The sequence below is a fragment of the Natrix helvetica genome (genome assembly GCF_964273705.1).
Source record: "Natrix helvetica genome assembly, chromosome: 5".
NCBI lineage: Eukaryota > Metazoa > Chordata > Lepidosauria > Squamata > Natricidae > Natrix > Natrix helvetica.
Genome location: NC_138551.1, coordinates 40,924,355 through 40,947,489, shown reverse-complemented (window position 1 = coordinate 40,947,489; position 23,135 = coordinate 40,924,355). Strand labels below are relative to the sequence as shown.

At 35.2% G+C, this 23,135-nt stretch overlaps 1 protein-coding gene across 2 annotated transcripts in view; it reads right to left on the bottom strand.

The window, feature by feature from the left end:
- LOC309392843 (glypican-5-like) overlaps positions 1-23,135 on the bottom strand; it is a 349,548-nt gene that overhangs the window by 74,420 nt on the left and 251,993 nt on the right. The window lies entirely within an intron of this gene.

The following is a 23,135-nucleotide window of genomic DNA, read 5'->3' as shown; positions in this document are numbered from 1 at the left end:
CGGCACCCCGGATCAGTCAGTTGATTCCATCGCTGACCATAGGGGGCGAGCAATTGCCCCCTGTGGAACAGGCGCGCAATTTGGGCGTCCTCCTAGATGCCCGGCTGTCAATGGATGACCATGTGGCAGCCGTGGCAAGGGGGGCGTTCCACCAGGTTCGCCTGGTGCGCCAATTGCGCCCCCTACTGGACCGGGATGCCCTACGCACGGTCACTCATGCACTGGTGACATCTCGGCTGGACTACTGCAATGCCCTCTACATGGGGCTTCCCTTGGGACGCGCTCGAAGACTGCAGCTAGTCCAGAACGCAGCCGCGCGGGCTATTTTTGGGAGTACTAGGTACTCCCACGTAACACCGCTCCTGTGCGAGCTGCACTGGCTGCCTGTGGTCTTTCGGGTGCGTTTCAAGGTGTTAATCACCATCTTTAAAGCGCTCCATGGCTCAGGACCTAGGTACTTGCGGGATCGCATCCTACCACACACTTCCCTGCAACCGATTCGCTCTCACAGGGAGGGGCTCCTCCGGGTGCCGTCCACTAGGCAGTGCCAACGGGCGACACCTAGGAGTAGAGCCTTCTCTGGATGGGCCCAACCCTCTGGAATGACCTCCCCCCCGATATCAGAACCACCACCGACCTTCCCTCCTTTCGACGAAAACTGAAGACTCACCTGTTCCGTTTAGCCGGCCTGGACCATTCATAACCTCATTATACCTCTTGGCAGATATATTTTAACTGGGTAATTTTAATTGGGTATTTTTTAGGATTGTTTATATACTGTTTTTATCTGCTTTACCTGTACAGTGTTGTATTGCCTCCTCTTCTATGTTTTTATGTTTGTATGTTTGTAGTCCATTTTATCTATTTCATTTGACTGTACACCGCCCCGAGTCCCTTTGGGGAGAGGGGGCGGTATAAAAATCAAAATAAAGGTAAGGTAAAGTATGCCCATCTTTTATCTGCTTTGCATGCATTATTTTCCAAAAGGAACATTTTATGTGCTAATCAAACTATACATCTCTATCTATAGCCCAAAGTGAGATCAGTGCAAAAATTCAATTTTGAATTTCAGAAAGGCAGTAAAACCGACTGTACAGCTTGAAAACATTAACAACATCAACTAACATTGAGTTAGTTTCAGAAGGGACAACAATAAAGTCTGGTGTGCTCTTAGTGATATTTTCACACAGCTAAACCTGATGAAGCTAAACCCATTCAGCATTCTCCAATTAATACTTGCTTGATTGTAGCTTGATTGTAGCCACACAAACAAAAACAAAATTCAGAACATTCTCAATAAAGACAATAAAACATTTGTATTTGAAACACTAAAAAATACATTGATCAGACTGGGATATACATTATAATAAATATAATAAAAGCTGTTATACAGTATTCTACAGCAAACCTGATTACTACATACAACTCAACTATTATCCAGATATTTTTAATGAAAATAACATATGTGACTCCTTATATATAATGAAGATAGTATACTGTGTAACTGAGTTGAGCAATTGAAATAACATTTAAAATGGCTATCATAGTAGCATTCTAGCTAGACAGTCTAGAAATGTATTAAAACAGAAACCTGTTTGAGCAATACAAAGATCAATTAAATTACAAAACTACAAACTTTTATATTCTGGTGTGTACACATAAAACCATTTTCATATTCTAGTTTGTGCACTATTGGGGATCCTACTGTATTCAGGTAAAGGAATTTAGTGTGACTTTGGAGATAGGGAAGGTATCAGCATGCTACTAAGGTGGATCTTTCAGGAAAAAAATGTATAATTTACAAAGAGAGCATGAAAAAATCCATATATTTCCCCTTCCCCTTTTAATTTAGTATAAGATGGGATAGAAATCTGTTGGAGTCTGTCAATATAGAAATCAGCTATGCATTCAGATGCAGGTCAGGTCAAGAAATAGGTAAGGGATTTCAGGAATAATCTTTATTGTAGCAAAGTAGAATAACGGAATCTTGAAAAATCTGTTATTTCATCTTTGATATACACACACACATACACACACATGGAAAAACTAGAGCAGATATCAATTTTGTAGAATACTGACATGAAAATGATTAAATAAATGTTAAGATGTGCAAATGCTGGTGGGAATGTGATTGACGTTATGTATCTGGTGAAGAATGAATGTTTGTCAAGAGAAGTGAAAATGTGCTTAAGAGCAGACTTATCTCACTTTTTCACTTGAATCTATCAGGAGAAACATAAACACAAATTGAACGTAGTGGAAATCAAGTAGCTAAGTGTTTATAATAATGTATGGAAAGGGTAAGAATTAGTAGATACAAAATGCAATCAATATGAAAGACAAGGTTGAGATGCTTGGGCATATAGTGACAATGAAAAAAGATTGGATTGCAAAATATACACATAATTGTGAATGGGTTGACAAAAAGGGAGGGCAAGTAGACTTGTTAGCTGGATGGAATTGAGGAGATCTTTAGAAAGAGAGAGTTTAGAAGTTTAAGAAAAAAAACCAGTGTATAAAATGGTGTATTCATGTGATGGAAGCAAGGATAGTTTTAAAAGGCAGAAATGTAATGAAAAGGTATAGTGCATAAACTATTTTGTTTCTTTTTCATATCTCATGCTTTTAATTTCTCTGGCTATTTTTTATTCCTTTTCTGCATTCTGTATTATGTCACTTATTCAGAAGGGAATAGTGTGATACAGTATTTCTCAACTTCAGCAACTTTAAGATGTGTGGACTTCAACTCCAAAAATTCATCCAGCATGTTGAGGACTGAGGTTGAGAATGTCTGGTGTGATAGATATTTTTGTATGTGTGTTATGATTAATAACCATAGCTATGTGATGAAATGTTCTAACAACATAGCCAAGCAAAAACCACATCATATATTTGACACAGTACGACCAGTTTATGTTTATTACATTTGAACAAAAATAATATGCAGGCAATACTTATCCTCAAATTCTAAGCAGATACTATTTGAGGAAGTAGTATAATCAGTTGAACTTCTTTCTAGATAAATGTATTTAAATGGGCAATGCCAGGCTGAATATAAAGAAATTGTAATGTGCTTTTCCTTAAAAGGCTCATGCAGTACTTCAGACTAAGAAATTAATCTTTAATAATATCAATGTCACAATGAAAATTTAAAAGCAAGGCAGGAATGTCTTTCTGGCACATACTGTATGTTAGCAGTTTTTCTGGCCTCACATTACTTCAGATCTTAGCAAGCACTCAGATAATGAGGGTATTTAAAGGCATTAATACAGACAAATTTCTCTAATTTCTGTTCAGAATAAATCTCCTTAAGTGCCTATGTCTGAACATTTCAGCAGAGTAATGTTCTTGCATCTGGAGACTTTAATGGGAAACATTAAAATACTCACAGTGTAACATCCTCTGTTATTGAATACAATTTAAAATCGTACAAGCTCAACAGGAAATTATTTTTACAAGAAAAGTAAGAATGTTATAAAGAAATGGCTGGGGTAAAATTGAAATTAACCAAGTAAAATTTCATGTATAATGGAAAGTTCTACACACTGTATGTGATTCTGAGCTGTGGGACTTCGTTGTCATATAAATGTTTTTAGAGGTCTTACATTCTTAATAAGTTCATGGGAAAGAATCTGAGATTAAAGTTTCATGCTTCTTTCTAGTGATTGTTGTAAAAACCTCTAATTTCTCAACAGCGGAGAAACAAACAATATTGTGAAAGATTGCTGGGGTTGTGGTCTTTAGTAACATAGAGGATAAGAGAGAAAAAAAAGGGTTTGCAGTTCTCAGTATTTTGCTAACCAGAGAGATATGAGTTTCAGGCTATATGGATTTCCTATGAGTATCCTAGCCATGGGGCAACTGTTTAGAGAAAGAGATTTTCATGTTCATTTAAATATATTCTTATTTAAAGGAAACCTGTGATCTAAGAGAAGGTTAATGCAACTACTTTACAAATGTTAAAAAATTTGGTAGATATACATTTCAATTGCATTGCTACTGTCCTCTTGGAATATTTTTTTCTGAAATAGCGGCACCACAGGGTATCAAAGGATTTGAAAATAACATGTGAAACAGTCAAAAGAAGTTTGCTTAAATGTTTAAGGGGTGGTTGCAGTCATTAATAAGTGCAAGATTTTGGTAAAAAAAAAGGAAGACAATTTGGACTCCTCTCCTTGCTTAGACTGTAGTGATGAAACAGCGGCAATGACTATATTACTAGAAGGTACAAATGTATTTGCCATGCTGGACCTCTTCCTGACCATTTCCTATTTTAAATGCAATGAAGGTTTCTACAGGCAAAACTATGGCTGACCCATAGGCTCACCTGTGCCCTGCACCCTCCCAATTGTGGCCAATCTCTACATGGAAGAAGTAGAAATCAAAGACCTAAACTTCTTCATGAGAATTCTACCCACTCACTGGTATATGTATACTTAGGTCAACATTAAAACACAGGAAATGGAAGCCTTCAGCAAACACATCAATACTATGGACAGGCACATTAAATTAACATGGGAAGATGTTAAGGAAAATAGTCTGGCTTTCCTGGATTGTACAGTACACATTAAGGAAGACAGAAGCCTCAATAGCAAAATATTCAGAAAACCCCTGCACACAGATCAATGTTTACATTTTGATTCTCAATCACCATTGGAGCACAACATTGGAGTGCTCAGAACCCTATACCACTGGGCTGAAGGTTTGCCTACCAGAGAAGGAAAAAAAATAGAATTAAAACTCATCAAGGAATCCCTCAGAAGTTGTGGCTATCCCAATTGGGCCTTCATCAAATCTAGGAAAAGATCCAGCCAGGAGCTGCTCCATTACAGAGAGAGGGAACAACAACATAACACACACTTTAAACCCAAGAATACATTAAGACACAATCTTGTCCACACTAAGTATATAACACAAACTGAATAATATGGTATGTACTGTGTAATGCAGTGAGACATATTCATGTATGTATCTGTATACATACAAAACTAAACGACCACTTCACAAATGCATGGCACAATACAGGAGAACAAATCCATCAGGACAAGATTCAGCAGTTCATCTGCATCTAAAATACAATGGTCACTCTTTTGAAGACAATGAAGTCCACATTCTGGACAGAGAGGACAACTGGCTTAAAAGAGGGGTCAAAGAGGTAATCTATATTAAAACTGAACAGTCTTCTCTCAACAGGGATATGACACTATCTATCCTCCGTCTACAACACAGTTCTTTCATCAGTCTCAAGAAAGTTACACACCCATTTGCACTATGATTCAGGTGATCCTAAGGATAAAGATAAACCTCAAGTACCCAATGACTGTCATAGAGCTAACAACTGACTTTCAGAGTGCTAACAACCAGATGACTACTAAGGAATATAAATCCTTCCATTCCCCACCATTCAACCAAAACTGAAGAAGCTTCTTGAATGAAAAGGAAAATGTATTCAAGGAAAAAAGCCAAGAAAGCTTAGTGGTCTTTTGAAAAGTACCTTTGGGTCAATCATGATTTGGATCTGCATCTCCATAGACAGAAGGTACAAAGTTCAAAACTTGAGAAGAGCTGTGATATATCAGACTATATAATCTGATATTTAGTTCTTAGAGCCGTCAACTAGATGTCTCTGAAGATAAATAAAATAATCTCCTCCTATACTTATGTATATATTTATTTACTTCATTAAATTTATATGCTGCCTATACAGTCTGTATATTTAATTTACAGTTAAATATATGGTATATAAAATATGTATTTCAAATATATATGTAATTAGTGCTGACAGCTATTATTAGACTTATTCTTCATGAATATGTCTTAACCTTTTAAAAAGCTATCAATGTTGGTAGTCCCTTGTTTACAAAATTTCTTAGCAGCATTTTTCAAACCTGTCACTATTCAAGCTCTTCTGGATGATCTACAAACTCCAGAATTATGAAAGGAAATTAGGAAAAAATCCATTTTATTTTCTTCTTACCATGCATGTTTGTACATGATAATTACTTTACTCCATACTTGAGGATGGAGGACTTCCAATAGCACTAGCACTCAGCACTTAGCTTTATATATGACTTCACAGTGCTTTATAGCCACTTCTAAGCAGTTTACAGATTCAGCATATTGTCCCCAACAATCTGGAGGACAATTTTACCAACCTTGGAAGGATGGAAGGCTGAGTCAACCTTATGTTGGTGAGACTCATACTGCATTCTAACCACTGTGCTACCACAAGTCTTACAGGTATCTTCTCTAGACAAAGAATGCATTCCCTAACTTTATAGAACATGGAATTATGCACATGAAAAAGTGGAGACAGTGGCAATAGATCTTTAAAGACACCCACTCATTATTGGCCACAGTCTGAAACAATTGAATAATCTACCTAGTCATATTATCTTGTGAATGAACAAATTTAAATCAGTAGATGTACAAATAAACAAAGTATTAACCTCCAAGGCTACTATGAATATTTGCACTTTCTCTCTCTCTCAATTATCTAACAGAATTATTCAGAAGTATAACTATGCTCCATTGATCTAAACCCAAACTTTAAAAATATATATATAGAGAGAAAGAAACATGGTAGTAGTTCAATTAATTTTTATAGAACTATGGGAGGATTTTAAAATTGATGATTTCATATTTAACAAAACGCACACAATTTGCACTTGATTAGTCAATAGTGCAGTACTTTACATAAATGCTTTACAAATGGTGACAGTAATTACAATTCCAGCAATGGTTATTATCTGCCTTTTCTAAATTTCCAAGGCTAAGTACAAATTTCATGCATAGTGAATACATTTGCATTAGTTCAATTCATTCTCCCTTTTCCCCTCTAAAATGGCTTTATAAGGTAAGAATAATATCAATTCCAAATTACTATTCCAGTGTTATCTGTATTCATTTATCACAAACTGAATTCTAAGGAAAGCAAATCTGCACTGTAACTATGTTCAGTGTTTGCATAATCCCTTAGAGAAATTTATTTTACCAAGTTGCACATTTTTTACAGAGCGTCCTGTGAAATAATATTTGCATTTTGTATATGTGTGTATTCATTCATATACATTTTTAGATTTTATCTCTCCATGCAAACACATTTTCTGGCATTAGTTAATAGAATTAATTTAGTCACAGTTTAGGTGACATTATTAAGATGCAGTGCATTAAATCTTATTGATGCTATAATTCATGCATGAACTCAGATGACCAATCTTTAGTATCTAACTGCATATGTATATAGTTGGTGTCTTCAGGATCTAAGAATTGTGAGGCTTCCATTAGATCTCTTCTGAAAGCCAATTGCACAAAAACTTCCCAAAAACATATAAAATATTGAGGCCTCCATTAAAAGTGGCTATTTACAGGGAACCCAATATTTTTGGTTCAAAGTCCACAAAAACACCCATGGCACAATGACACTTACAAAGCGATCATTATCATATGGAGTATCTGCTTGCAAACTGGCTGCAATGGCAGAAGGGGTTAATCATAAAACAATCTGGGGGAAGTTATCCTGTCCTCAATGTTAGCTCTCCATATCACATCCTACAATGTAATTTTTGTCATTTGTGAGGAGGAACAGATGTCTAAATCTGCAAATAAACCATAGCTTTGAAGTGTCTATGGAGATTCTTAGTCATCCAGGTCATGGTTGTCCCAAAGCTTGTCTACCCCAAGGATAAAACTCCCAGACAGAAACTGAGCAACATGGTATATGCAGTACAACGCAGTGAAACATGTGCAGATATATACATTGGAGAAACAAAACAACCACTTCATAAATGCATGGCAGAACACATAAAAACAAACACATCAAGACTAGATTCAGCTGTCAATCTGCATCTAAAAGACAACAGTTATTCTTTTGAAGACAACAAAGTTCATATTTTGGACAGAGAGGATCAGTGGTTTGAAACAGGGGTTAAACAGGCCATTATGTCAAAATTGAACAGCCCTGTCTCAACAGAGGCGGATAGATACGACATCATCTATCTCCAATCTACAACATAGTCCTTTCAACAGTTCCAAAAATATTCCACACCAATTTACACCTCTTAGACGACCTGATACACAGATAAACCTCCAAGTGATCCTAATAACCCGCTAAAAGAATGCAAATGTCCAGCTATCTTCAAGGAGTATAAATCCTTCTATTCTCCACTACCCAGTCAGAGCTGAAGAAGCATCTTGGATAAGAAACAAAATGTCTTAAAAGAAAAACCAGAAAGTCCAGTTGCTTCTTGAAAAAAGCACCTTTGGGACATAGCTTTCAACTGCTATTTGAACTTTGAATAGCTTTATATTTGAGACAATACTATAGGATCTAATCCAAAAGTGCCTTGGGCTAGGCACTATAGTATTGAATGATGCTAAGTACTACAATATAGACAATATTAGACATATAGGTGCTTTGGCCTAGGCTCTATAGCATTGTTTGATGCGCAATACTAGATATTTAGTCAATACTAGACATTTAAGGCCCAGCATCAATCTTGGAAACAAGATCATTCTTGGAAATAAGATTGGATGACACATTGCTTTGTACAATAGCTACTTATTTTTTTAAAAAAAATTAAAAGATACTAAAGAACTTTACTAGCTATTTGGTTCACTTCCCTGCTAACTACATCTCCTAGTAAATTATTGAGAGAAAGAATATTTTAAAGTTGGCTGAGATTTGAGGAAGTGATCCCAGTGTTCACTCCTACTAATACTTTATTCTTTAATTGACCACAGAGGGAGACTTTTCAACATTTGTTCAAATCACATATAAATAAGTGGAATAGAATTATATCTAAAAACCTTGCTGCACTGACAGAGGCTGTATTTAGACTGTTATACATAACACTGCATTATATTCTACAGTACAACTGTTAGTGTCAGAATAGGGGTAAATTCCTTACCTGACAAGCATGAATAAATAGATGGATGATACTTTATCTAAGCCACATCGGTTGCTACATTTCTCCTTCCTCATTTGTACAAGCACTGTCAAAAATCACTGTTTTGGTAGTATGACTATAGAATTTGCTTTTCCCACATTTGATATCTTTTTTTTATGATGACCAGTAATTGTTCACTTTTTCTGACATTGCCCAAGCTGAGGTAGCAGAATGGTTTCTTGATTATAACATTGTTATATAGCTAACAACTCTTTGTTTGAACCAACGCACAAACCAAATGTGTTTGCGGAGCATATCATCGAGACATAAGTATTAAATTCAGAGAGGTTGACCAAGATAGTAAAAAATGTGAAAACCAAGTGTTAGGTAGGTTGAAAAGAGAAAGAAAGGAACTGGGTACAGAAGAGCGAGGGATAGCAATCTTCAGACAGCCAAAGGATTTTCACACAGAGAAGAGGCTGAACTTTTTCTCTATCATCTTGAATGTTACATGTCCCAGGTCTTTTTTTTAAGTATAATTTTTGCATTGACCTTCATTTGAAACAATGAAGTAAAGACTAGATGCAATCAGATATTTGTAAAACACATTCAATTTTCTCTCTATGTGTTCAGATCAATCAATTCTTAATTGGAAACCACATGATCAAAACACTTGGCTTAATTTTTGTCTCTTCTTTCATCATACCAGGCCAACACTCCCAAGAAGCAATTGTGGAGAAAAAAATTGCACACACTCTGGTGGTATTTTTATTGTTACAATGAAAGTACATTCCCAATATTGGAAGGAGGAGCCATGTCACGATGACACAATGTGCAGTCTTGACACTCCAAGACCACCGTTGACACATTTGCCGCTGGATGGTCCAGATGGACCTAAACCATCCCATAGAGACAGTGACTGGGAAGACAAAGCCTTGCTGGTCTCAGGGACATCGCAAAGTCCCTGATTGACCCAAGGGAAGCTCTTCAAGCGGCGGTAAACAGACAGCCCCAGGCTCATGAAGTCGGGACAGCTCCGGAAGGAAGGAAGTGAAAAGAGAAAGTGAGTCCATCTGGTGAGATTTTTTTTCTATTTTGGGAAAGACTGCCCAAAAAAACCTTTTTTTTAAAAAAAAAGTCAAATTAGATCCTCAAGCAAGAATTAAGCTGCAAAATTAATTAATACTGGATTGCATTGGAAAGCATTTTTCTTTGTAACCATATTTTGTGGATTGAAGTGCTCGTAATGTTTTTCGTTTCTTCTCTTAAAGTGAATGGATCAACCTTTTTTTTCTGCTCTTTGTTACTTTATTTTTTGATTTCTGGACTAAAACCTTCCTTTTTGTTTTTAACAATTCTTCCTATTACTGGTTATTAAATTTTATTAAAGAACTTTATTCCATCTGAGATAGTGAAAGTGACAAGTAGCAACATTGCCACTTGGAAGTCGGAAGCTGGAGTTTTTGAAACAATGTATTTCTTATTTTTTTCTCTTTGTTTTCACTGACTTTGTAGCTGAAGGGTTTGTAATTTGTTTATACAAACTGATATAGAGCCAAGGGCATGAATTGTTTTTGCAGGTGCCTGTGATAACTATTTTGGCAGGGGAGAGAAAGGGGGAAAAACAAAACAGAACCCTTCTCTTTTGAAGAGCACAAAAAAACCCTTGTGCTTAAATCAACCTAAAATTAAAAAAATAAAAGAGGCTGGGAAGGCAAATGTGGCAGTGGCTATTAGTTTTCTTTTCTTTTCTTTTTTTTTTCTTTTTTGGAAACATGGATCAATATTCAGAAGAGGAAACCTTAAAATTTCAAAATATTTTGACTGGAATTCAAATTTTATTGGAAGGATATGGGAGAATTGAGAAGAAGTTGGAAAAACTAATATTCCTCACATCAAAAGATGAAAGGATTGGAGCCCTAAAAACTAAAGGGGAGAATGAAGATATAGAAGATAAAGACAAGACAACAGATGAATTTATTAATGGAGCAAATGTGGGTGAAAGTGGAATGAAGGGAACATGGAAGAGGGATTTCGACGAATTGGAGCTCTACCCCAGATTTCAAGATACAGAAGAAGAAAAAAGGGTAATGATGATGGATTTAAGAAGAGAAACTCTTTCAAAAGCATGATTGATAACCAAAAACAAGCTAACTTTAAAAATAATTGGAGGGCAATGAGATTACCTGAGAGATCCTTCAAGCAACAAAGTGCGGAGAGAAATCTATAAAAACTTTATAAAGGAGATAAAAAGAAGACTGACACCACAATTGGCAAGAGAGATAAGACTGTTTTGTAATTGGAAAGATACAGGTTGACAATGAAAGTTGATAATAATAAATTAGTTAATTTTGCTTTGTACTGTTAAACTAGTAAAAGAAATCTGGCTATAGATTGCAAATTGTGACCTGGGAAAAAGACCTATACATTTTACCAACAAACTTCTATTTAGGTTTTGTCATAAAGGTGTAATTTTTTTTGGGGGGGGGGTTGATGAGAGGAGTTGGGATATAAATAGTAAATGACTTTTAGCTAATTATAATAACAACAAGGAAATGTTGATGGATATTGTTTAATAACATATACATGCTCTGGTATTGGTAAAAGCAACTTGGATATAATATTCTAAACAGTTGGGGGGGGGGAAGCTTAGAAACTTTATTAATTGATTTTTTACTCAGAATATGTCATAAAAGTGTAATGTTATTGGAGGATTTTTGAAATAGCTAACAAGTGCCATTATGTGGTTGTGTTTTTAAGAATGAATAAGTTCAGGCAGAAGCACGTTCAAATAATTGTAGTCAAATGAGAATTGCGATATATTGATGGTAAGATATATAAAGATTTTAGATTTAAAGTGTATAATCTATTATGAGCTACAAGTAATGACTATGGAAGAAATGCACAAAAGTTATTTGTAACCAATCAACACGCTTTCTACAAGATGTATTGAAGGATGATTTTTGTGTGTGTTTTTGTTCAATTAAAATTTTAAAAATCCTTTAAAAAGGAAAGTATATTCCCAATATCTATTGTGAATATTTTTTTTCTATCGTGAATCATTATTATTTTGTGCAGGGTTTTAAAATATACTTTATAATATGGATGTTGTTTCTTTTGTAAACCTCATTGGAAAGGTTGCTGAAGGATAGAATATCCATTCTAAAAAGCAAACAAGATTATGTAACATGAAAAAATTGTGATGAAACCATGCATAATCCCACTGACATTTGAGAGAGAGAGAGAGAGAGGGAGGGAGGGAGGGAGGGAGGGAGGGAGGGAGGGAGGGAGAGAGATTGTATTGTGCCATATTAGAGAAAGAGGTATTATGTATAATTGAACCAATTAGCTGCACACATCACATTTCCTGAATTTATGTTAGAAATTATCTTATTAATCATAAGTAATTGAGGAAGAATGGAAATCAGAGAAAGGCAGATTTATGTAACAATAATAAAAAGAAATGCAAAATAATCTAATTGCTAAGATTAATAATATATTGGAAAATGCAACATATCATCCCTGGTACACCTGAAGCCTGTTCCGGGATTTCATATTGTATGAGGAGAACATACAATATGAAATACCTGGATTTATGTATGTAACCACACCCAAACTTTTTTCTAATCGGTTGTAAGTGGATCTGGCTTATTTAAGCTCTTCAACAGAGAGAATTTGCTTTTGGAATTTCTTTCAAAGAAATTCAGTATAATGTCACTGAGGTTTCTAATATGATTCTATAGGAGTGTGTCCCGACTTTCAGTGCATGTAAAATCACTTTTTCAGACGTCTGCAAACCTGTGGTTCAGTTAACTCCCAAGAGAAAACATCCTACAGAATTACACCCCATTAAATTTTGCAGATTACAAGTGAACACAGCCAGATAGGCTTCATAAATTGTACCAGCAGTATGTCCCTCTGCTGTGTTTAGAAAAAAAATGATTTCTGTTATTAACATTATCTCTGGAAGATAGCTGCATGCGATATAACTCAGTTGAAGATATTTAGTCAATAAGTTCCATAAAACCATACCAAAGACCCAGAAATGGGTTCCTACTGATTCGGATCAGTTCAGCTGAGTAGATAGTAACATGGCCTACTATGCCCATGAACTGGTTCTATCGTCAGTGCCATAGGTGCCACCATCTTGTTTTTTGCTTCTGTGCATGCACACGTAGTGTGCATTAAACACACATGTGTGCAAAGCGCGTCCCTGAGCAAACCGACAGTAGAAGACACCGGAATCCACCCTTGCAAAGACTTTGAAAGATTGCTGCCAACAACATAAGCAAAAATTTGGCTAGGCAATCTAATGAAGCATCAGGTATGTTTGTATATTTGGCCCATAATATTTAACATGATTTATTACTTGGTACCTTTCTTTGGGATAAAGCAATTGTTTATTCATTGAGTTTGGGTATTGGGTATTGTTGACCTGACACTCTCGATGCAAATAGACCAAAAGTCAATCAATTTGCTTCAATTGAGCTATTTCCAAGAAAAAACTACAGGGAACTTTCAGTACTTAATACATCCCTGTTTAATAGCCAAATGTAAATAATGATTTGGTGCAAAATGGACTGAAATGTTCTTTTAAAGAATGGCCATTTTTAATAACTAAAGAGAAATAATTAAATGAACAATTATTATAGTTACATTTTGTCTCTATCTATTCCTAGATTGGCAAGTCTTGCTCACAGTCAACCATGCCTTTAGTCAGTGGTTAATCAGTGGTTAGACTATTGCCATATGTTATAATATGAGACTGTCCTGGGAAAGCAATGAAAGCTGAAGCTAGTACTACCTGTGTGGTTTCTCTGGTGATGATAGGTGTATTCTGATATACTCATGTAATTCACTCTGTCAAAAATGGCCTTGGTTGACAGGAGGCTTTCCAGTGCTAATCATGGTGCTGATTACTAGGATTAAAGTCTGACATGATTCCAGACTGTGTTACTTACAGGACAACCTTCTTCTGTATTCGTCTGCTGATTAAGTTGGACAGGGTCAACTCAGTCTGGGTCCCAACCACATGAAAATGTTGAAGAGAATTACAATGCATTTGGAAGTAATAGAAAAACATCTTCTCAAATAGCCCCAGTTCTTCCTTCCCAAGTTTCAGGAACACAGTTAAGTTCTGGCTGTTCTATTTAATCCTGGAGCAATGTACACTGTGATCATTGGCTGAAACTGTCAGACAATGACTTTGTAGATTTTGATAGTTTTGATATTGCTGGTGGTTTAGTTTAGTTTAGTTTCTTCTTTTTGAGAGGATTATTTTTAATCTTTGAAATGATTAGCCACCCAGAGCCTCTCAAATGAGTGGCATAAAAACACACACATAAATAAAGTTTATGATTTTCTTACTTAAAATTTATTGGTTTAAGATGACATCTACAAAAAAAATCTCAAATATAAAGTTAAAACAAAAGTTCTACCTGGAAAGAAAAACTGCATGTAAGTTTGTCCCTGACCTCTACAGTTCTCGCCTTCAAATACATGCTATATATCTTTATTTTTTAAACTCAAATACTGTATACAGATGATCATATACAGTAATTCTAAGTATCACAGCTAAGCATACAGTATTTGCTTGTTTTTCCCTCCCTTAAAATCCACCTTGATCAAGAAAAATGTGTTATGTTCTCAGGAAGCACAGTATCAGGAAGTGGAAATTTATTTACCTGAAATGAAAAATGGATTGCAGACTTCAGGGATGTATCAGTTTGGAAGATGAACAAACTGTAGACTTGACACTGGGCACTTGGGTATAGGAAAAAAAGATTTATCTTCAGTTTCAAAATGTAATTCAATCAAAGTATCTTAGTTGCAAGTTTTTTTTAAAAAAAAAGGTTCCTGTATTATTCTCCCAAGATTTCAGCCAATAGGAGTAACTAAAAAAACAGCAATAAAACTGTTCAGGGGACTGAGGAAAAGCCACAGTGAAAACAAGCCAGCATTACAGGTCTCAAATCAAATACTCGTGCTGAATTTCAAAGAAATGCACTGGAAACTGGTAGACCAGTTTTAAGCATATGGATCTGGCTGAATGTCACAGTCAAATTTCCATTCATGGTGAGGAGTAATTTAGTGAAATACTGCAAATTTCTTAGTTTTAACATTCAATCAGAAGCTTCTTCTTTTCTCTTTATTTGTCCTAGGATAGCTTGAATCTCAAAATCTTTTCACTGTTCTTTTTAAAGTTTGCTGTTATGTTACCTCTAATAAAAGTTTTACTTATATTCCAAAACATTCTTAAACCAATGCCTCTATATCGATTATTTTCAAAAAAATATTTTCTTTTTAAATCCTTCACTGTTGCTTCATTCAATGTTTATCTTAAAAAATATTGTATTTTCATTTATAAATAAACTCAAAGGATTATGATCCTAAAAAGTATTTTTTAATACAGTATCTCTACTTTTTAAACTTTAGGAGGAAAGTTCTTTGAAATCCAATTTGAAAAGAATCTATGTCTTTTGGAAAAGTAGTCTCTATTGTGGGCAAATTATGTCTTCTTTTCATTTTTTGAAACAATGATTTTTCTCCTTTTTTGAGGAGAATTTGCTTTGATCTAGTGGTTAAGGCACCAGAATACAAACCAAGAGTTCTACTTCTGCATCAGGCTTGAAAGTTGGCTTATTTTTACATCTTATTTTTACATACTGATCTAAACTAATGTTTCCAGTTCTCAATATATTATCAAAATTTTGATCACAAGTTTTAATAGTCCTAGTGACAAACCCCTGATGGATAGAAACAGCTTTCCAAGCGCTCTCTCTCTCCCTCTCTCTCTCTCTCTCTCTCTCTCTCTGTGTGTGTGTGTGTATGAACCTTTTACTGAATAATTCAGTCAACTTGAAGATAATGTATTTTATGCTGAAAGTGAATTTGGGTGCTCAAGATTTGTTAGATTATTTTAATATTCTTCTTGGGTTTCACATTTTAGTTACTTCATTAGATTTCAATGCCTCATTGGTGCTGGTTGCCTACCAAGTTCTGTGAGAAAATTACTTTCCTTCAGAAAGCATGTTTGGGCTAGAGGGAAAAGTAATTTATGGTTCAGAACTAAGCAAACATCTATTTTCAAAGTTTACAAATGGCTACATAAAAATATTGAAGCCATCTGTAGCTACATGTATGCAGCTACCATATAAAGAAACAGTTGCTATAGTCATGAAATGCTATCTTCAAAATACTTTGACAAATGTAACATTATAAATAGAAAAGTAGAGGAAGAAAAACTGCTTCTGCTGTTCACTTGTAGTACAGTTTTTAAAACCATGTGTAGGGGATCCAATCAAATACGATGGGCAAGCTATAGATAGTACGTTCATACAGATTAGAGGATCTTTGGCTAATATAAGCATGAGAAATTGAAACAGACTGAGAAGAAGAAACATTCCATTCCTACAAAATTTTCCAGTATAGTTGCTTCTTATATTCCAGGATTAGCACTAACGTATTGTATTTTTCTTCAGGGTTTTGGGAGGAAAATCCAAAATATCTCTGTTTCTATTAGAGTTGAGTTAAAAGGAGTTGCTCTGGTAGAATTCCTCAGAACTGACCAGAATAGGGCATTGGAAGTTTCAATCTAGTCTGTAATATTCTACAGTAGTTAGATTTTATTACAAAATCAAAATGAAGACAATGAAATATCCACTCCTAATAATAGTCTGGTTAGACCTCTCCTTTCATTTACCATCGAATATCACTGACTACAAATATCGGTAGGAAAGGGAAAAACTCTGTAAACTGGCAGTCTCTTATATTTGAATTTAATATTCCAGACTAGTCTTTCAATAGACAAAGAGTGGCTCAAAGGAATTTGAAGACAATTGTGCTACTTATACAGACGATATTCTTTTAACAATGAAAATCTAAAGATACTAAATTTGAACATGCTACTATAAAAAAAAGTTGAAATATTTATACACTGCTCAAAATGTCAGCCCAACAGGGTAGTTAGATTCATACTTCCTCTGAGATTTGGATGGTTCTGAGCCTGATCCTTTCCTAGCTCTTTGACCAAATTTCCATTGTAGTTTCCTTACCTTTTTATGCTGGTAACATCAACCTCCATGATTCAGGATCTGGAGGTAAAGAGCGCATGACCTTTATGTTGAACATGGGCTGGTACCTATTGGAGCCCTAGGTATTTTTGTTTTGGAACAATTGTTGAATGATATGAATTTGGCAGACATAATATTTAGCTCTGGAGTGATAATCTTGCCATAGTATCAGAGACTTCTTCTAGCCTGTGAACTCAGATAAAATTGATAGGATACTTCCTAGTTTATCTCCTGCCACTTGTAAGTTGGCTCCTGGCTCCTCCTCATTGTGTGTGGTCAGCAGAATCCTGGAAGTAAACAATGCCTCATTGTGAGAGGAAACAGTTTCCTGCTACCTTGAAGAGGCTATAGGCTCCCCATATCTTAAGAAAATCCCCCTAGATCCAACTGTGTGAGATAACCATAATTTTTATTTTTAGATAGGTTTCTTGAGGCTATGATGAGAAGACAGAAACAGAGCATATTAGAAGAAAGGAATTATTTGGATCCTTTTTGGACAATTTTTGAAATGATTTTAAAAACAGTTTTATATGAAACAGTTTGTAGTAATTCATACATGTGATCTTGACTTGGTTTTTAGTTCCATCTGGTAAAATTGAAACTTGTATCTAAAGGGTACAGTTTCCACCAGCATTTCCAGCAGTAGCTGGACCATCTAGGAACACACAAAGGTTAGGGACTGCTCTGTAAGGTCACTCCCATCCTTTCATGAATGCAATACCAGAGTTGACTGAGAACATACAAACAGAAATTTCAAAAATTGTAGTTTGTACAAAAATGAAGTGATTCACATGCTAATTGGAATTAGTTAAATTCCATGAACATACTATACTTATACTGCAAGTCATGAATTGGCTGCCTGTAATTGAAAATGCTGATTTTTACTCCTAAAGCCCTATATAGCTTGGTGTCAAGATAAAAGTGCTGGATGCTCCTGAAAATAGTTTCAGTCTAAATAAACACATTAGCATTCCTGTGCATAGATTATAAATTAGAAAATTAAAACTGCATGTGTTGTACTTGGTCCAATCACTGCACCATTGTTATCCCTGATAGAAAAAGCATATTTCTCTATATTCAGATGTCTGTCACATGTGCTGAATGACAGTCTTTTTAGTATTCAACATATCCCCAGTGTTCATTTGACATACAGTATCCCGTATATGATGCTGTTGCCACAGCTGCTATGATTTATCCTATAACAGCTGCAGGATGGGATGAAGTTGATATGCTAAATTATAGGTTTTCTGTGCAGAACTAGTAGAAATGTCATATTAAGTTTTAATTTTCTTAGTAGTCCCTGGTTTTATTGCATGAAACCATGAATGCACGAGTGGGACCATACCTATGAGTTCCACTAAATTATTTCCAGACTTGTTGGTCTGTCTTTGACATCACTAAGTGTGAAGATTTGGAGAGAAATGTTGGAAGCATGCTTGGCTCATTAAAGTTCCTAATAATTTAGAAGGATTCTAAATGTGCTTGGTTGAAAATGTTTAACAACCCTTTAGGGGCCTGCTTGTTCAATGTGAGGCAGTTCAGAGTAGGGACAGCATTTGCAAAGACAATGAAGGAGGCCTTCAAGTGCAATTCAGTTCCTCCTACTTGGGTTCAGGCAATAATTCCTCAAAAGAGCTAGTGTAAAATCAATTAGCTAACAATGTGGCCTGAAGATGAAACTATTAGTTTAGGATAATCTAAATCCTCTGTCTTGTTGCATGTAGCGTTTCCTCTCCCCTTAATTTGTGTGCCATTCAAACACTGACTCTGCCAATACGCCTGTTTTCTAAGAAACAGTGAGGAAAGAATAAACCCACTGTGTTAATAATGGGACCAATTAAGAAATCAAGTCATCATTAGAGGAGTTCCACTGAGGAATCTGAGGTAGTGTCTGGGGTGGGTAAGGGGTTAAACCATAAACTATTAGGCTCTCCTTGAACAGAATAAACCATTGACAGCAGCACAACACTGAGCCAACACAACACTTTACAACCATTTGTAAAGATTATAAAGAGTCCCAGTTGAAAACAACTAATCTTGTGATATACAGGAAATCACCCCCCCCCCCCCAAACAAAAACAAATGAAAAAAACCTGGAGTTTCAGAAAGATGAAATTATTTTCTAATAATTATGAAAGCAGAGAAAATATAATTTAAAAAATATACGAATATGACGAGGAGGTTGAAAGCTGCTGAGATGACAAACCAGTAATAGCCATGGCAAGCTGCCAACAGATGTTATGCTCATTGAATATTGATGAAATAATTGTTACCAAAAACATCAGTTTTACCATTACATATTTAGAGACATAACATCTTGGTGCAACCTGAGAATATGGCACCTGGGACTGAAGACTGATTAAGATAGTAGTTTATTCCCTATATTGTTGATGAAAAGGAACATAGGAGCATAAGCAGAGACAATCATAATAATGAGGGCTAAAAGGTTCCTGACATGGGAAAAAAGAGATTGATAATGAATGAACAGTGACAGAAATATATTAATTTTTAATAGCTGTTGAGATGTGACATAAATGAGGCAGGATAATATCATGAACCTTGTTTTTAAAAGCCATCCATTTGCATATCAAAGGAAGATGTGTAATTTGTGTATGCCAATGGCAAATGTATCATCTGAACACATACCATTGTGTAGCAAGAATTACATAATCCTCATGGAAAAAACAATTGAGTATCTTGGGAAATATCATGACTTGCTGGTTGAAATCTAAATAGGAATATTGGACGTTGCAACATTTTGCACAGTTGTTATTGCCAGAATGGAAAATCATGTTTTAAAGTGGTAGTTGTGTCTTTATATTGATATGGTGTATGATGTCATCAGAATGCTTATGATAACCAGCTGTATTTCTCTGCCCTAGATTAACTGGGCGAGTCTTTCCCAACCAAGGTTTTGTCCCAGCTTAGAGACCATGGATGGGGGAGAATAGCCTTTGGATAAATTGTGGCAAGGCCAAATGACTATGGACTTTAATGCCAAGGAGATCCATCGGTTTTCCACCCTTAACTTTACCATGGTTCCTGCTTTTTTAAAAATTTATTTTAATTAAACAGAAACACAAAAAAAGAATCATCCTTCATTACATCTTGTAGAAAGCATGTTGATTGGTTACAGATAACTTTCGTGCATTTCTTCCAAAGTCATTACTTATAGTTCATATTAAATTATACACTTTAAATCAAAAATATTTGTATGTCTTACTATCAATGTACCACAATTCTCATTTGACTACAATTATTTGAACGTGCTTTTACCTCAAATCATTCATACTTAAAGACACAACCACATAATGGCCTTCATTCGCTATTTCAAAATTGTCCAATAACATTACAACTTTATGACATATTCTAAGTAAAAGTCAATTAATAAAATTTCTAAACCTTCCCCTTCCTTTCCCCTCCCCCAACTCGCTGTTTGGAGTTTGTATCCAAGTTGCTTTTGCCAATACCTGAGCATGTATATATTATTAAACAATATCCATTGAGATTTCCTTGTTGTTATTATAATTGGCTAAAAATCATTTACTATTTATATCCCACCTCCTCTCGTCAAACCCAAAAAACATTACACCTTTATGACAAAATCTAAATAAAAGTTTGTTAATAAAATTTATAGTTCTTTTTTCCAGATTGCAATTTGCAATTTATATCCAAATTTCTTTTGCTAGTTTGCCAGTACATGTGTATATCATTAAGCTGTAACCCCTTCATCTTTTGCTCTGCGGAACACTAGTTTTTCCAACTTCTTCTCAATTCTCCCATATCCTTCCAATAGATTTTGAATTCCAGCCAAGATATTTTGGGATTTTAAGGTTTCCTCATCTGAATATTGATCCATGTTTCCAAAAAAGAAGAAGGAAAAGAAAAAAAAATACTACCCACTGCCACTCTAGCCTTCCAGGTCTCTTTTATTTTTTTATTTTAGGTTGACTTAAACACAAGTTCTTTTATGCTCTTCAAAGGAGAAGGGTTCTGTTTTTTTCTCCCTTTCTCTTCCCTGCCAAAATAGTTCTCAAAAGCACCTGCCAAAACAATTCGTGCCCTTGGCTCTTTATCAGTTTCTGTAAACAAATTGCAAACCCTTCAGCTACAAAGTCAGTAAGATCAAAGAGGAAAAAAGAAGAGATACGTTGTTTCAAAAACTCCAGCCTCTGACCTCCGAGTGGCAGTGTTGCTACTTTTCACTTTCTAATATTTATCTCTGGCTTATAGGAAACAAAATTCTTTAATGAAATTTAATAAGTAATAGGAAGAATTGTTAAAATAAAAAGGAAGATTTTAATCCAGAAGTCAAAAAATAAAGTAACAAGAAGCAGAAGAAAAAAATTAATCCGTTCACTTTAAGAGGAGAAACGAGAAACGTTACGACCACTTCAATCCACAAAGTATAGTTACAAAGAGCTTTCCAAAGCAATCCAATATAAGTTAATTTCACTGCTTAATTCTTTTGCTTAAGGATCTAATTTGGCTTTAAAAGTTTCTTTGGGCAGTCTTTCCCAAAATAGAAAAAATACCTCACCAGATGGACTCACTTTCTCTTTTCACTTCCTTCCTTCTGGAGCCATCCCGACTTCATCAGTCTGGGGCTGCCTGTTTATCGCCGGCTTGAAGAGCTTCCCTTGGGTCAATCAGGGACTTTGCGGTGTCCCTGAGACCAGCAAGTCTTCGTCTTCCTGATTACCGTCTCTACAGGACGGTTTAGGTCCAAATGGACCGTCCAGCGGCAAAAGTGTCAGCGGCGGTCTCGGAGTGTCAAGACCGTACATTGTAACGCTGCAATGTTGGCACCTCCTACCATGGTTCCTGCTTCATCACCAGGTGACAACCGTAGTTATGATGACCTTTGCACAGTTTATCTTGCATACTAATTGTGCCTAATTACTGGATGTGAGGTCTTGTTGACTCACATCTCAGTTGCCTCCCATTAATACTACTAGTTCAGAACATAGCAATGTAGGTTTGGCATATGCTGTAATACAAATACCATATTACCAGTCTGCTAGCTGCAGTGACTTCCAGTGGGTTTCTGAGCTGTCCTAAGGTGCTGGCTATCACGAATAAACTCGTACAGTAAATGGCATAGAGACAGATAATATTCTTACTTTAAAAAAAAAAGACAATGGTAGAATTTCAATTATGCAAAAATATAAAAAGAGCCCTGGACTAGATTGAGTATAGTCACACAATAGCAAACCTGAGGCATTGAGAGAGGTCGTAAACATGGAAGGGATGGTAACTTCAGTTTATTATTGTTCCCTTGTATGCTTCCTATAATCATATATTATTATCAAGACCCCTTGTCATTGATACCTGATTCTTCATGTTTTTATTCAGATCCTTTTAAAACTTCTGCATTAATAATTATTACCACAGTTTTTGCTACAGTTTAAGAAAAGAAACTATATCAAAGTACAGAAAAATTGCAGCAAAATTTTTTTCTTTTTCATTCTTGAACAAAGATTCTGATGTATCTAAATGGCAAAATACATATGTCTACAATATCAAACCTAACTGAAACAATTAAGATTTATTTCATTGTTCAACCCATATAAATAATATCTAAATGCCTTATACATAATGCCCAAAATAATTACTCCAAAAATCTTGTAACATCACAGACATCATGGCTTATCCCCTACATAGAAAGAATTATTATAATTCTGAAAAAATCTTATTACTCTTTAAAGGAAAGTTATGCAATTAAATCTAAATGTGGAAAAGAAATGCACAAGTAACCTCAGTTATTTACATATATTATTTTATTAATAATGTTTTATTATTATTTATTATTTTATTAATAATTTTAAATAGTAAATATTTTAATGACAAAACACCATTATAATGCTATTAAGAAGGAATTGCTACATTTAATGAGAGTAGACTCTTCACTGCAATTTATTTGGGCTATATTTTTATAGACATAATTTCTACAAAAAGAGTGTTCTCTCTCTTTATTCCACCTCATTTCTTCCAAATCCATTACATTATCATAGGAAAAACATGGACAACTTTCAAACACTATTTTTGTGATAGTAAGCCAATTTTAAAGTGCTTTCTTGTATATTATTGGATGACTAAAACAAAAACCAAACAAAAACAAAGTATTTGCATTGAAAGTATAGCAATTAAAATTTACACTGCAGCACCTGGCTGC